We start from the raw sequence: 15,235 nt of genomic DNA, 5'->3' as shown, positions 1-15,235 counted from the left end.
TGGTGGCACCAATATTACAGGTGCAACGTGCCTCTTAAAGAGTAACCTACATCAGAAAAATTAATGTCCTCCACGTCCAAATTTGCAACATGGATCTTAGATTTAATATAAACACATGAGAAATACCTAGATCTCTTTAAGGCTTTAAAAAAACGTGTACACACAAATACAATCACCACCTACATTTGTGCAGAACAGTGACTTGGAGATCACTTAGTTCAACCCCCTCTTCTTACAAATGATGAAGGTACATAGTAAGTTATTGGTAGAATATTGGGTTTTGTGACTCTCAAAGCAGTGTTCTTAAAAAATTGAGAGCACAAACATCACCAGATGTATGTAGGGAGCACATTAAGCACCCAGGTCATTTTGCTAGTGTAGACTCAGCCTTACGGAAGTAGCTAAAAACAATGTAAATCATTGAGGGCGTATTGAGGACTCCCGATCCAATACAGTTCAGGTAAGTACTAAAGGTTGCAAAGTACTGTTAACACCACAGGATTCATACATAATCTAAATAATCAATAAGGCTCTTGACGTAACCAAGACATGGTTTCAGGTGTCCCAATGTCCACACCCCAAACTCACAGCTAGCTGTTTATAGCAGTGGTTTGGGATTTCAATACCCAACACAATTTCAAAAAATCTGGGTTGTGATTCACAACTTTGTATTTGCCAAGTAAGGAAATATAAAAACAAATCTTAATTAATTAATTTAAAACAAAACAAAAATAACAAACTTCAACTACAATCACCATTATGTTATAAAATAAAGTTAACAGCAAAAAAGGTAGGAAAGACACGATCTCAGACTAAATGACAGCTCCTTAAACTGAGCATATTTAACTTTAGTATTCTATAAGATGTCATTGTCCCCTCTACTCCATAAAACACAGTGATCAGAGAGAGTGGAAGGGAGATACTCAGGGGTGCCCACGGTCCTGGGACAGCAGCGGCAGCACTGCAGGGGTAGGGGTGAGGCATATTTCCCAGGACCTTTCTTTTCTCATTTTCTTTTGGAGGCACTTCACTGCCTGAATATCCTGGAGACGATCAACCAGTCCAAAATGCCAGGAACTAGGGTTTGATCCCAGAAGCTCTGAATGGAAGTAGCAATGATATGTAAAGAAAATGGTAAATATGAGAAAATCTAAATAGAATGATGATGATGTCTAATTTGTGGACTTAAAACCAAGCAAGTAAGCCGGGTACAATGGCTTATGCCTATAATCCCAGCACTTTGGGAGGCTGAGATGGGAAGATCCTTTAAGGCCAGCCAGGAGTTTGAGACAAGCTTGGGCAACATACTGAGACCCGGTCTGTACTACCACTACTACTAATAATAATAATTCGAGCATGGTGGTGCATGCCTGTAGTCTCAGCAACTCAGGAGGCTAGGCAAGAGGACCCCTTGAGCCCAGGAGTTCAAGGCTGTAGTGAGCTATGATCACACCACTACACTGCAGCCTGGATGACAAAGTGAGACTCTGTCGTAAAACAAACAAACAAATAAAACCAAGCAAACAGAGTTAAAATCCTGGAAAATAATAGCAAGCAAGGAAAGGAAATCAGAATGAAAGCATTTTAAAGTCTTTATATTGTTTGGAAGTGGGGTAAAGCTACTGATTAAATTTAGATTTAGCTAAGTAAAACTTTTGTGTTAAAATTTTAGGGCAACTATTAAAAATAAAGGCTTTTTCTGGACTATAGGGTGAAAACTCAAAAATTTCAGGGCCAATATATTAATATATAACTACTCATCTTTAAAAGTAGAGTTCACTGTAATACCCCCAAACATTAGGCACAGTTAAATAAAAATATTTTCCTAATAACTTTAGAGACAGTTTATATACATATTCTTCATTCATGTCATTTTTTCATTATTCAGAAGAGTCACAGGTATTTTAAAATAAGAAAATTTAATAAGATGAGATGATTTTTTGAAACCACAGGTTGTATATAATCCTAGTTGACTGTTAGGGAAAATCTTCATAGGCAGAATCATTGTGATGCAAATAGGAGCCAAGCCCTCCAACTATCTTAAGTATGTTGTGTTTCTACTTTTCAAATGCGCGCATCAAAATATTTTGATAAGGATGTGGTTAGAGATATGGGCCAAGAAAACACAATATGTGACAAGTGACTGAAACAATGACCAAACACCATTAGAGACTTCCTGAGGGGGAGGTAGAGAGGGACTGTGGGTTTCCATTAATAGTTAACACGTTATTAACACAGATTCAATTAAGTAATTATACCCCCCCTCACCCCACCACCCACACACCCATCAACTCAAGAAGGTACTAGTTTCGACTGCATGGTTAATTTCAGTGAAGACAAGGGTACAATGTACTGATACTGCAACCAAGAAGGTGGGTTCAAGTCACCTGGAGAAGACAATCTGGGGGCATGGGACAGAAATGGAGCTTGTGGGAAGGAGGGGAAGGGGTGGGTGAGGAATTGAGAAATCTCAAAGCTAACTCTGCAAGCCTCATAATTTTGCCTACAAGATATTTTAGAGTCATAATTTTGAAAAGACCAGTAAATGGCAGAGACAATGGTCATTAGCGAGATGTGGCCGATCGTTGGGGAGGAGAATCCTCAGGGCTAAATGCTATATACAGGAAGAGCATGCCCCAGACACTACGCAGGGTCCACTGTCTACTAAGGAGTTAAAATTTCCCCAGACCGAAGAAGCTGGACATGGGTACACAGCTTGGGAAGAAATGTTCACCACCACATTAATAAACTTTCTTTTTATAAATTCAGACAGGAAAGTTCAGTAAATACCCACGTTTTCAGCGTAATTTAAAAACCCTCTTAAGAACCCAGAGATTCTTGGCCACTTAAATTTGAGTAGTCTCCAACAATCATATGAAAGATCCTCCTCTTGCATTTAGAAGGAAAATGCCTGGTGTGTGGTGGGATTTTTGTTTTTTGTTTTCCTTTTTTTTGTGTGTGGGGGGCAAAGGTTTTCCATTGTTGTCTCACTCCCATCCCTTCCTCACTCCTCTGGACATTTTTAACATCAATAATCTTCCCTTTCTTATGCATATTCCTCTATCCTTCTGTTAAAAACAAAATAAGAAAATTTTATTAACCATCTTATTTGCCATTAAGTATCCTGTTTTTTACAGTACTCATTCTTAAACTTTGCTGCACATTAGAATCACCTGGCAAGCTTTTACACCCCAGATGCACAGGCTGCATCTCATACCCGTAAGATCGCTGGCGGTGGAACCCAGGCGTCGGTACTTTTGGACTCTTCAGGTGATTCCAATGTGCAGCCAAGCGTGGGAACCGCTGCTCCTAAGCAATGCTTCCCAAACTTTAATGTACACATGAATCATCTGGGGAGCTTGTTAAACTGTGAATCCTGATGTACTTGAACTGAATGGGGCCCAATCATCTGCATTTCTAACAGTTTCCCAGGTGATATTGATGCTGCTGGTCTCAGGACCACACTTGTAGTATCATGGTTTGAGGAAGCCTCCCGGAGTCCTTCCACATGGGATCTCAACTCTTTTGGAGTCTCTTAAATTAAAAACTTATTTGGATTAGGGCTGATTCAAACATAATGATTCTCAACCTTGGCTGCACAATGCAATCACCTGCAGAACTCTTAAAAAATATTGATGCATAGGTTCAATCCCAGGAGATTGAGTTCATTGGTCTGAGTTTCAGCCTCGGCATAAAGATTTATAAAAGTACCCAAACTTAGCTTTATTGAAGTATAATTTTAAAATCATACAATCACCCATTTAAAATGCACAGTTAAATGTTTTTGGTATATTTACATGGTTGCACAATCATCAACAGTCTAATTTTAGAATATTTTTATCCTCCCAAAAGAAATACCGTACCCATTAGCAGTCATTCTTCATTTTCTACTCCACTCCCCTCCCGAGCCCTAGCCAATCGTTAATCTGTCTCTGCAGATTTGCCTATTCTGGACATTTCATATAACTGGAACCATACAATACGTGGCCTTTTGTGACTGGTTTCTCTCACTTAGCGTAATGTTTTCAAAGTCATCGATGTGGTAGCATGCATCATCAACCATATAAATACTTCATTCCTTTATATGGTTGAATAATGTCCCATTGTTTGAAGATTTTCTTTACCTATTTAGTTGGTTAATATTTGGACTGTTTTCAATATTTGGCTATTACGAACAATCCTACTATGAACATTCATGTATAAGTTTTTGGGGGCATTTGTTTTCCTATCTCTTGGGTCTATAACTAGGAGTGGAATTGCTGGGTCATATGGTAACTCTGTAACATTTTGAGGACTTGCCAATTTTCCAAAGCAGCTGCACCATTTCACACTCTCACCAGGAATAATAAGTGTTTCAATTTCTCCACATCTTTGACAACAGTTATTAATGTGTCTTTTGGAATGTAGCCATTCTAGTTGGTGTAAAGTGATATCTCATTGTGATTTGATTTGCATTTTCCTAATAATTAATGATGTTGAGCATATTTTCATGTATGTATTTGCCATTTATATACCTTCTTTGGAGAAATGTCTATTCAGATCATTTGCTCATATTTTATTTGTCTTTCTATGGTTGAGTGGCATGAATTCTTTATACATTCTATTTGCAAGTCCCTTATCAGATACGTGATTTGCTAATATTTTCTACTATTCTGTGGGTTGACTTTTCCCTTCCTTGAGAATATCAATTTGAGAATAAAAGTTTGCATTATGATGTAGTTCAACTTATGTATTTTCTCTTGTCTTGCTTTTATCTAAGAAACTACTGTCTGACCCAAGCTCACAAAGCTTTATTCCTGAGTTTTATTCTAAGAGTTTTATAGTTTTAGTTTTTACATGTAGGTCTATGATCCATTTTAAGTAAACTTCTGTGTATGCTGTGAGGTAGAGATCCAACTTCATTTTCTTTTTTTTGCTTTTATTATGTTTAATTGACACATAAATATACATATTTATGGTCTACAGTATATTTCAAAATACGTGTACAATGTGTAATGATAAGCCTGTAATTAGCATAACCATCACCTCAAATATTTATCATTTCTCTGTGTTGAGAACATTCAAAATTCACTCTTGAAGCTATTCAAAAATATATAATAAATTGTTGTTAATTGTAGTCACCCTATAGTGCTACAGAGCACTAGAACTTATTCCTCCTATTTAACTGTACTTTTATATCCATTAACTAACCTTTGGCTATTCTCCTCTCCCCTACCCTTCCCATCCCCCAGGAAAAACACTACTCTACTCTCTACTTCTATGAGATCAATGTTTTTTAGCTTTCATGTATGAGAACATGTGGTATTTATCTTTCTGTGCCTGGCTTACTTCACTTAACATAATGACCTTCAGTTTCATCCATGTTACTGTGAATGATAGGATTTCATTTTGTTTTATGGCTAAAGAGTATTCCATTGTGTATATATACCATATTTTCTTCATTCACCCACTGATGGACCCTTAAGTTGATTCTATATCTTGGGTATTGTGAATAGTACTGCAATAAATATGGGAGTGCACATATCTCCTTGATATACTGATTTCACTTCCTTTGCATATATACCCAGTAGTGGGATTGCTGGATCATATGGTAGTTCTATTTTTAGTTTTTTGAGGAGCCTTCATATTGTCTTCCACAATGGCTAGATTAATTTGCAGTCTCACTAACGGTGGATAAGAGTTCCCCTTTCTCTACAACCTTGCCAGGATCTGTTATTTTTTAACTTTTTGATAATGGTCATTCTAACCGGGTTGAGATGATATCTCATTGTGATTTTAAATTTGCATTCTCTCATGATTAGTGATGTTGAGCATTTTTAAAAATAAATCTACTAGCCATTTGTATTTCTTATTTTGAGAGGTGTCTATCCAGCTCATTTACCCATTTTTAAACTGGATTATTTGGGGGGTTTTTCTTTTGAATTGTTTCAGTTCTTTATATATTCTGGATATTAATCCTTTGTTGAGTGAAGAGTTAGCAAATATTTTCTCCCATTATGCAGGCTGCCTTTTCACTCTGTTGATTGTTTCCTTTGTGCTGTGCAGAAGATTTTAGTTTGATATAATCCCATTTGTCTCTTTTTGCTTTTGTTGCCTGTGCCTTTGAGGTCTTCTCCATAAAATCTTTTCCCAGACCAATGTTCTGAAGCATTTCTCCGATGTTTTCTTTCAGGAGTTTCATAGCTTCAGGTCTTATATTTAAGTCATTAACCCATTTTGAGTTGACTTTTATATATGGTGAGAGACAGGGATTTGGTTTCATTTTTATGCATATGGATATCCAATTTTCCCAGCACCATTTATTGAAAAGACTCTCTCTTCCTCAATAAATGTTCTTGGTGCCTTTGTCAAGAATCAGTAGGCTATAAATACACGAACTTATTTGTAGGTTCTCTATTTTGTTCCATTGGTATATGAATCTGTTTTTACACAAGTAACACGCTGTATTGGTTACTATAGCTTTGTAGTATGTTTTGAAACCTGGCAGTGTGATGCCTCCAACTTTGTTCTTTTCACTCAGGATTGCTTTGGCTATAGGGTCTTTTGTGGGTCCATACAAATTCGAGGATTTTAAAATTTCTGTTGAGAATGTTATTGGTATTTAGATAGGGATTGCATTGACTCTGTAGATTGCTTTTGGTAGTAAGATCATTTTCACAGTATGTATTCTTCGAATCTATGAATACAAGATATCTTTTCATTTTTTGTGTGTTCTCTTCTGCTAGTTTGTTGCTGGCATATAGAAATGCTACTGATTTCCATATGTTGATTCTGTATCCTGCAACTTTACTGAATTTATCAGTTGTAAGAGTTTTTTGGTAGAGCTTTTAGGGTTTTCTATATATACGATGATATCATCTGCAAACGGACAATTTGACATCCTCCTTTCCAATTTGGAAGCCCTTTATTTCTTTCTATTGCCTTATTGCTCTGGCTAGGACTTCCATTACAATGTTGAACAAAAGTAGTGAAAGTGAGCATCGTTGTCTTGTTTCAGATGTTAGGGGAAAGGCTGGCAACTTTTTCCCATTCAGTGTGATGTTTGCTATGGGCTTATGATATATGGCCTTTATTGTGTTGAGGTATGGTCCTTCTGTATCTAATTAGTTGAGTGTTTTGATTATGAAGGGATGTTGAATTGTATCAAATCCCTTTTATGTATCTATTGAGATGATCATACGGTTTTTGTACTTCACTCTGTTGATGTGATGTATCATGTTTATGGATTTGTATATGTTGAACCATTCTTGCAACTTTGGGATAAATTCCACTTGATCATGGTGAATGGTCTTTTAAATTTATTTTTATTTATTTTTATTTTTTGAGATGGGGTCTCATTTTGTTGCCCAGACTGGAGTACAGTGGCTTGATCATGGCTCATTGCAGCCTCAATCTCCCAGACTCAAGCGATCCTCCCATCTCAGCCTCCCTAGTACCTGGGCTATAGAAGCACGCAACCATGCCTGGCTAATTTTTAAATTTTTTGCAGACATGGGATCTCCCTGTGTTGCCCAGGCTGCTCTTGAACTCCTGGGTTCAAGTGATCCTCCTGCCTTGGCCTCCCAAAGTGCTAGGATTAGAGGCATGAGCCACCACATTCGACTGTGAACAATCTTTTAAATGTGTTGCTGGATTCAGTTTGCTAGCATTTTGTTGAGGCTTTGTGCATCTATGTTCATTGGGGATACTGGCCTAAAGTGTTCTTTTCTTGTTGTATCCCTGTCTGGTTTTGGTATCAGCATAATGCTGGTCTTGTGGAATAAGTTTAGAAGAATTACCTCCTCTTCAATTTTCTGGAAGAGTTTGAGAAGAATTGTTATTAGTTCTTTAAATGTTTTGTAGAATTCTGCAATGAAGTAATCAGGTACTGGGATTTTCTTTGATGGGAGACGTTTTATTACAAGATTCAATCTCATTACTTATCATTGGTCTATTGAAGTTTTCTGTTTCTTCTTGGTTCAATCTTGGCAGGTTGTATGTATACATGAATTGATCCATTTCCACTAGATTTTCTAATTTGTTGACATATAGTTGTTCATAATAGTCTCTCATGATCACTTGTATTTCTACGGTATCAGTTGCAATGTCTCCTTTTTTGTTTGTGATTTTATTTGGATCGTTTACATTCTTGATTCATCTAGCTAATTATTTGTCAGTTTTGTTACTTGTTCCAAAAAACAACTTTTCATTTCATTGATCTTTTGTATTTTTTAGTGTGAATTTTGTTTATTTCTGCTTTCATCATTATTTCTTTCCTTCTACTAATTTTGGATTTGGCTTGTTCTTGCTTTTCTAGTTCCTTGAGATGTATTGCTAGGCTGCTTATTGGAAATCTTTCTAGTTTTTGGACGTAGGCATCTATTGCTATACATTTTCCTTTTAACACTGCTTTTGCTGTATCCCATAGGGTTTTGATATGTTGTATTTCTATTTTCATTTGTTTTAAGACCTTTAAAATTTTCCTTCTTTTTATTTATTTATTTATTATTATTATACTTTAAGTTGTAGGGTACATGTGCATAACGTGCAGGTTTGTTACATATGTATACTTGTGCCTTGTTGGTGTGCTGCACCCATCAACTCGTCATTTACATCAGGTATAACTCCCAATGCAATCCCTCCCCCCTCCCCCCTCCCCCCTCCCCATGATAGGCCCCGGTGTGTGATGTTCCCCTTCCTGAGTCCAAGTGATCTCATTGTTCAGTTCCCACCTATGAGTGAGAACATGCGGTGTTTGGTTTTCTGTTCTTGTGATAGTTTGCTAAGAATGATGGTTTCCAGCTGCATCCATGTCCCTACAAAGGACACAAACTCATCCTTTTTTATGGCTGCATAGTATTCCATGGTGTATATGTGCCACATTTTCTTAATCCAATCTGTCACTGATGGACATTTGGGTTGATTCCAAGTCTTTGCTATTGTGAATAGTGCCGCAATAAACGTACGTGTGCATGTGTCTTTATAGCAGCATAATTTATAATCCTTTGGGTATATATCCAGTAATGGGATGGCTGGGTCATATGGTACATCTAGTTCTAGATCCTTGAGGAATCGCCATACTGTTTTCCATAATGGTTGAACTAGTTTACAATCCCACCAACAGTGTAAAAGTGTTCCTATTTCTCCACATCCTCTCCAGCACCTGTTGTTTCCTGACTTTTTAATGATCGCCATTCTAACTGGTGTGAGATAGTATCTCATTGTGGTTTTGATTTGCATTTCTCTGATGGCCAGTGATGATGAGCATTTTTTCATGTGTCTGTTGGCTGTATGAATGTCTTCTTTTGAGAAATGTCTGTTCATATCCTTTGCCCACTTTTTGATGGGGTTGTTTCTTTTTTTCTTGTAAATTTGTTTGAGTTCTTTGTAGGTTCTGGATATTAGCCCTTTGTCAGATGAGTAGATTGCAAAAATTTTCTCCCATTCTGTAGGTTGCCTGTTCACTCTGATGGTAGTTTCTTTTGCTGTGCAGAAGCTCTTTAGTTTAATGAGATCCCATTTGTCAATTGTGGCTTTTGCTGCTGTTGCTTTTGGTGTTTTAGACATGAAGTCTTTGCCCATGCCTATGTCCTGAATGGTACTACCTAGGTTTTCCTCTAGGATTTTTATGGTATTAGGTCTAACATTTAAGTCTCTAATCCATCTTGAATTAATTTTTGTATAAGGAGTAAGGAAAGGATCCAGTTTCAGCTTTCTACTTATGGCTAGCCAATTTTCCCAGCACCATTTATTAAATAGGGAATCCTTTCCCCATTTCTTGTTTCTCTCAGGTTTGTCAAAGATCAGATGGCTGTAGATGTGTGGTATTATTTCTGAGGACTCTGTTCTGTTCCATTGGTCTATATCTCTGTTTTGGTACCAGTACCATGCTGTTTTGGTTATTGTAGCCTTGTAGTATAGTTTGAAGTCAGGTAGCGTGATGCCTCCAGCTTTGTTCTTTTGACTTAGGATTGTCTTGGAGATGCGGGCTCTTTTTTGGTTCCATATGAACTTTCAAGCAGTTTTTTCCAATTCTGTGAAGAAACTCGTTGGTAGCTTGATGGGAATGGCATTGAATCTATAAATTACCTTGGGCAGTATGGCCATTTTCACGATATTGATTCTTCCTATCCATGAGCATGGTATGTTCTTCCATTTGTTTGTGTCCTCTTTGATTTCACTGAGCAGTGGTTTGTAGTTCTCCTTGAAGAGGTCCTTTACATCCCTTGTAAGTTGGATTCCTAGGTATTTTATTCTCTTTGAAGCAATTGTGAATGGAAGTTCATTCCTGATTTGGCTCTCCGTTTGTCTGTTACTGGTGTATAAGAATGCTTGTGATTTTTGCACATTAATTTTGTATCCTGAGACTTTGCTGAAGTTGCTTATCAGCTTAAGGAGATTTTGGGCTGAGACAATGGGGTTTTCTAAATATACAATCATGTCATCTGCAAACAGGGACAATTTGACTTCTTCTTTTCCTAACCGAATACCCTTGATTTCTTTCTCTTGCCTCATTGCCCTAGCCAGAACTTCCAACACTATGTTGAATAGGAGTGGTGAGAGAGGGCATCCCTGTCTTGTGCCAGTTTTCAAAGGGAATTTTTCCAGTTTTTGCCCATTCAGTATGATATTGGCTGTGGGTTTGTCATAGATAGCTCTTATTATTTTGAGGTACGTTCCATCAATACCGAATTTATTGAGCGTTTTTAGCATGAAGGGCTGTTGAATTTTGTCAAAAGCCTTTTCTGCATCTATTGAGATAATCATGTGGTTCTTGTCTTTGGTTCTGTTTATATGCTGGATTATGTTTATTGATTTGTGAATGTTGAACCAGCCTTGCATCCCAGGGATGAAGCCCACTTGATCATGGTGGATAAGCTTTTTCATGTGTTGCTGAATCCGGTTTGCCAGTACTTTATTGAGGATTTTTGCATCGATGTTCATCAGGGATATTGGTCTAAAATTCTCTTTTTTTCTTGTGTCTCTGCCAGGCTTTGGTATCAGGATGATGTTGGCCTCATAAAATGAGTTAGGGAGGATTCCCTCTTTTTCTATTGATTGGAATAGTTTCAGAAGGAATGGTACTAACTCCTCCTTGTACCTCTGGTAGAATTCAGCTGTGAATCCATCTGGTCCTGGACTTTTTTTGGTTGGTAGGCTATTAATTATTGCCTCAATTTCAGAGCCTGCTATTGGTCTATTCAGGGATTCAACTTCCTCCTGGTTTAGTCTTGGAAGAGTGTAAGTGTCTAGGAAATTATCCATTTCTTCTAGATTTTCCAGTGTATTTGCGTAGAGGTGTTTATAGTATTCTCTGATGGTAGTTTGTATTTCTGTGGGGTCGGTGGTGATATCCCCTTTATCATTTTTAATTGCGTCGATTTGATTCTTCTTTCTTTTCTTCTTTATTAGTCTTGCTAGTGGTCTGTCAATTTTGTTGATCTTTTCAAAAAACCAACTCCTGGATTCATTGATTTTTTGGAGGGTTTTTTGTGTCTCTATCTCCTTCAGTTCTGCTCTGATCTTAGTTATTTCTTGCCTTCTGCTAGCTTTCGAATGTGTTTGCTCTTGCTTCTCTAGTTCTTTTAATTGTGATGTTAGAGTGTCAATTTTAGATCTTTCCTGCTTTCTCTTGTGGGCATTTAGTACTATAAATTTCCCTCTACACACTGCTTTAAATGTGTCCCAGAGATTCTGGTATGTTGTATCTTTGTTCTCATTGGTTTCAAAGAACATCTTTATTTCTGCCTTCATTTCGTTATGTACCCAGTAGTCATTCAGGAGCAGGTTGTTCAGTTTCCATGTAGTTGAGCGGTTTTGATTGAGTTTCTTAGTCCTGAGTTCTAGTTTGATTGTACTGTGGTCTGAGAGACAGTTTGTTATAATTTCTGTTCTTGTACATTTGCTGAGGAGTGCTTTACTTCCAATTACGTGGTCAATTTTGGAGTAAGTACGATGTGGTGCTGAGAAGAATGTATATTCTGTTGATTTGGGGTGGAGAGTTCTATAGATGTCTATTAGGTCTGCTTGCTGCAGAGATGAGTTCAATTCCTGGATATCCTTGTTAACTTTCTGTCTCGTTGATCTGTCTAATGTTGACAGTGGAGTGTTGAAGGCTCCCATTATTATTGTATGGGAGTCTAAGTCTCTTTGTAAGTCTCTAAGGACTTGCTTGATGAATCTGGGTGCTCCTGTATTGGGTGCATATATATTTAGGATAGTTAGCTCTTCCTGTTGAATTGATCCCTTTACCATTATGTAATGGCCTTCTTTGTCTCTTTTGATCTTTGATGGTTTAAAGTCTGTTTTATCACAGACTAGTATTGCAACCCCCGCTTTTTTTTGTTCTCCATTTGCTTGGTAAATCTTCCTCCATCCCTTTATTTTGAGCCTATGTATGTCTCTGCGTGTGAGATGGGTCTCCTGAATACAGCAGACTGATGGGTCTTGACTCTTTATCCAGTTTGCCAGTCTGTGTCTTTTAATTGGAGCATTTAGTCCATTGACATTTAAGGTTAAGATTGTTATGTGTGAACTTGATCCTGCCATTATGATATTAACTGGTTATTTTGCTCGTTAGTTGATGCAGTTTCTTCCTTGCCTCGATGGTCTTTACATTTTGGCATGTTTTTGCAATGGCTGGTACCGGTTGTTCCTTTCCATGTTTAGTGCTTCCTTCAGGGTCTCTTGTAAGGCAGGCCTAGTGGTGACAAAATCTCTAAGCATTTGCTTATCTGTAAAGGATTTTATTTCTCCTTCACTTATGAAACTTAGTTTGGCTGGATATGAAATTCTGGGTTGAAAATTCTTTTCTTTAAGAATGTTGAATATTGGCCCCCACTCTCTTCTGGCTTGGAGAGTTTCTGCCGAGAGATCTACTGTTAGTCTGATGGGCTTCCCTTTGTGGGTAACCCGACCTTTCTCTCTGGCTGCCCTTAAGATTTTTTCCTTCATTTCAACTTTGGTGAATCTGGCAATTATGTGTCTTGGAGTTGCTCTTCTCGAGGAGTATCTTTGTGGTGTTCTCTGTATTTCCTGGATTTGAATGTTGGCCTGCCCTACTAGGTTGGGGAAGTTCTCCTGGATGATATCCTGAAGAGTGTTTTCCAACTTGGTTCCATTTTCCCTCTCGCTTTCAGGCACCCCAATCAGACGTAGATTTGGTCTTTTTACATAATCCCATACTTCTTGCAGGCTTTGTTCATTTCTTTTTCTTCTTTTTTCTTTTGGTTTCTCTTCTCGCTTCATTTCATTCATTTGATCCTCAATCGCTGATACTCTTTCTTCCAGTTGATCGAGTCGGTTACTGAAGCTTGTGCATTTGTCATGTATTTCTCGTGTCATGGTTTTCATCTCTTTCATTTCGTTTATGACCTTCTCTGCATTAATTACTCTAGCCATCAATTCTTCCACTTTTTTTTCAAGATTTTTAGTTTCTTTGCGCTGGGTACGTAATTCCTCCTTTAGCTCTGAGAAATTTGATGGACTGAAGCCTTCTTCTCTCATCTCGTCAAAGTCATTCTCTGTCCAGCTTTGATCCGTTGCTGGCGATGAGCTGCGCTCCTTTGCCGGGGGAGATGCGCTCTTATTTTTTGAATTTCCAGCTTTTCTGCCCTGCTTTTTCCCCATCTTTGTGGTTTTATCTGCCTCTGGTCTTTGATGATGGTGATGTACTGATGGGGTTTTGGTGTAGGTGTCCTTCCTGTTTGATAGTTTTCCTTCTAACAGTCAGGACCCTCAGCTGTAGGTCTGTTGGAGATTGCTTGAGGTCCACTCCAGACCCTGTTTGCCTGGGTATCAGCAGCAGAGGCTGCAGAAGATAGAATATTTCTGAACAGCGAGTGTACCTGTCTGATTCTTGCTTTGGAAGCTTCCTCTCAGGGGTGTATTCCACCCTGTGAGGTGTAGGGTGTCAGACTGCCCCTAGTGGGGGATGTCTCCCAGTTAGGCTGCTCAGGGGTCAGGGACCCACTTGAGCAGGGAGTCTGTCCCTTCTCAGATCTCAGCCTCCGTGTTGGGAGATCCACTGCTCTCTTCAAAGCTGTCAGACAGAGTCGTTTGCGTCTGCAGAGTTTTCTGCTGCGTTTGTTATTGTTTACTGTGCCCTGTCCCCAGAGGTGGAGTCTACAGAGACAGGCAGGTTTCCTTGAGCTGCTGTGAGCTCCACCCAGTTCGAGCTTCCCAGCGGCTTTGTTTACCTACTTAAGCCTCAGCAATGGCGGGTGCCCCTCCCCCAGCCTCGCTGCTGCCTTGCCGGTAGATCACAGACTGCTGTGCTAGCAATGAGGGAGGCTCCATGGGTGTGGGACCCTCCCGGCCAGGTATGGGATATGATCTCCTGGTGTGCCTGTTTGCTTAAAGCGCAGTATTGGGGTGGGAGTTACCGGATTTTCCAGGTGTTGTGTGTCTCAGTTCCCCTGGCTAGGAAAAGGGATTCCCTTCCCCCTTGCGCTTCCCAGGTGAGGCAATGCCTCGCCCTGCTTCAGCTCTCGCTGGTCGGGCTGCAGCAGCTGACCAGCACCAATCGTCCGGCACTCCCCAGTGAGATGAACCCAGTACCTCAGTTGAAAATGCAGAAATCACTGGTCTTCTGTGTCGCTCGCGCTGGGAGTTGGAGACTCCCTTCTTAATTTCTTTATTGACCCATTGACCATTCAGGAACATGCTTAATTTCCATTTCCATGTGTTTGTACAGTTTCAAAAGTTCCTCTTGTTATTGGTTTCATTGTGGTCAGGAAAGATATTTGAGATCACTGCAGTTTGGTGGCTTTCTGTAGTAACAAGGTTTTAGTCTTTTCTCTTTCTCTTTTATGCATCTGCTCTACCAGTGAGTTTTACACTTGTGTGTGTTTTCATGAGAATGATTATCATCTTTTCTCTTCCAGATATAGGACTCACTTGAGTGTTTTTTGTAAAGCTAGTCTAGTGGTGATGAATTCCTTCAGTTTTTGTTTGTCTGGGAGACTTTCTTTCTCCCTCATTTCTGAAGGGCAGATTTTCTGGGCATCACATTCTTAGTTGACCATTTTTTTCCTTTGGTACTTTGAATACGTCATCCACTTCCCTCCCGGCTTGTCGGGTTTCTGCAGAGAAATATGCTGTACCCTAGAATGACAGAACACAGTTGTTATTTGGGCCCTGGAAGACAAGGAGCAGCACAGCAATGACTCCACTCCCCAGAGAGATGGGTGTCTCAGCAGCTCAGACTTCAGGAGGCTAGTACAGCCCCAGGAAGGAAGGACACTAGAGTTGTTTG

At 39.0% G+C, this 15,235-nt stretch overlaps 1 protein-coding gene across 1 annotated transcript in view; it reads right to left on the bottom strand.

Moving 5' to 3' along the window:
• The window catches only part of LOC105475096 (arylsulfatase B), a 193,199-nt gene that overhangs the window by 62,329 nt on the left and 115,635 nt on the right, over positions 1-15,235 (bottom strand). The gene's annotated exons all lie outside the window — the stretch shown is intronic.

The sequence above is a fragment of the Macaca nemestrina genome, chromosome 6 (genome assembly GCF_043159975.1).
Source record: "Macaca nemestrina isolate mMacNem1 chromosome 6, mMacNem.hap1, whole genome shotgun sequence".
Classification (NCBI taxonomy): domain Eukaryota; kingdom Metazoa; phylum Chordata; class Mammalia; order Primates; family Cercopithecidae; genus Macaca; species Macaca nemestrina.
Note: the sequence above shows the minus strand (reverse complement) of the source record. Positions and strands in the feature narration are given on the sequence as shown.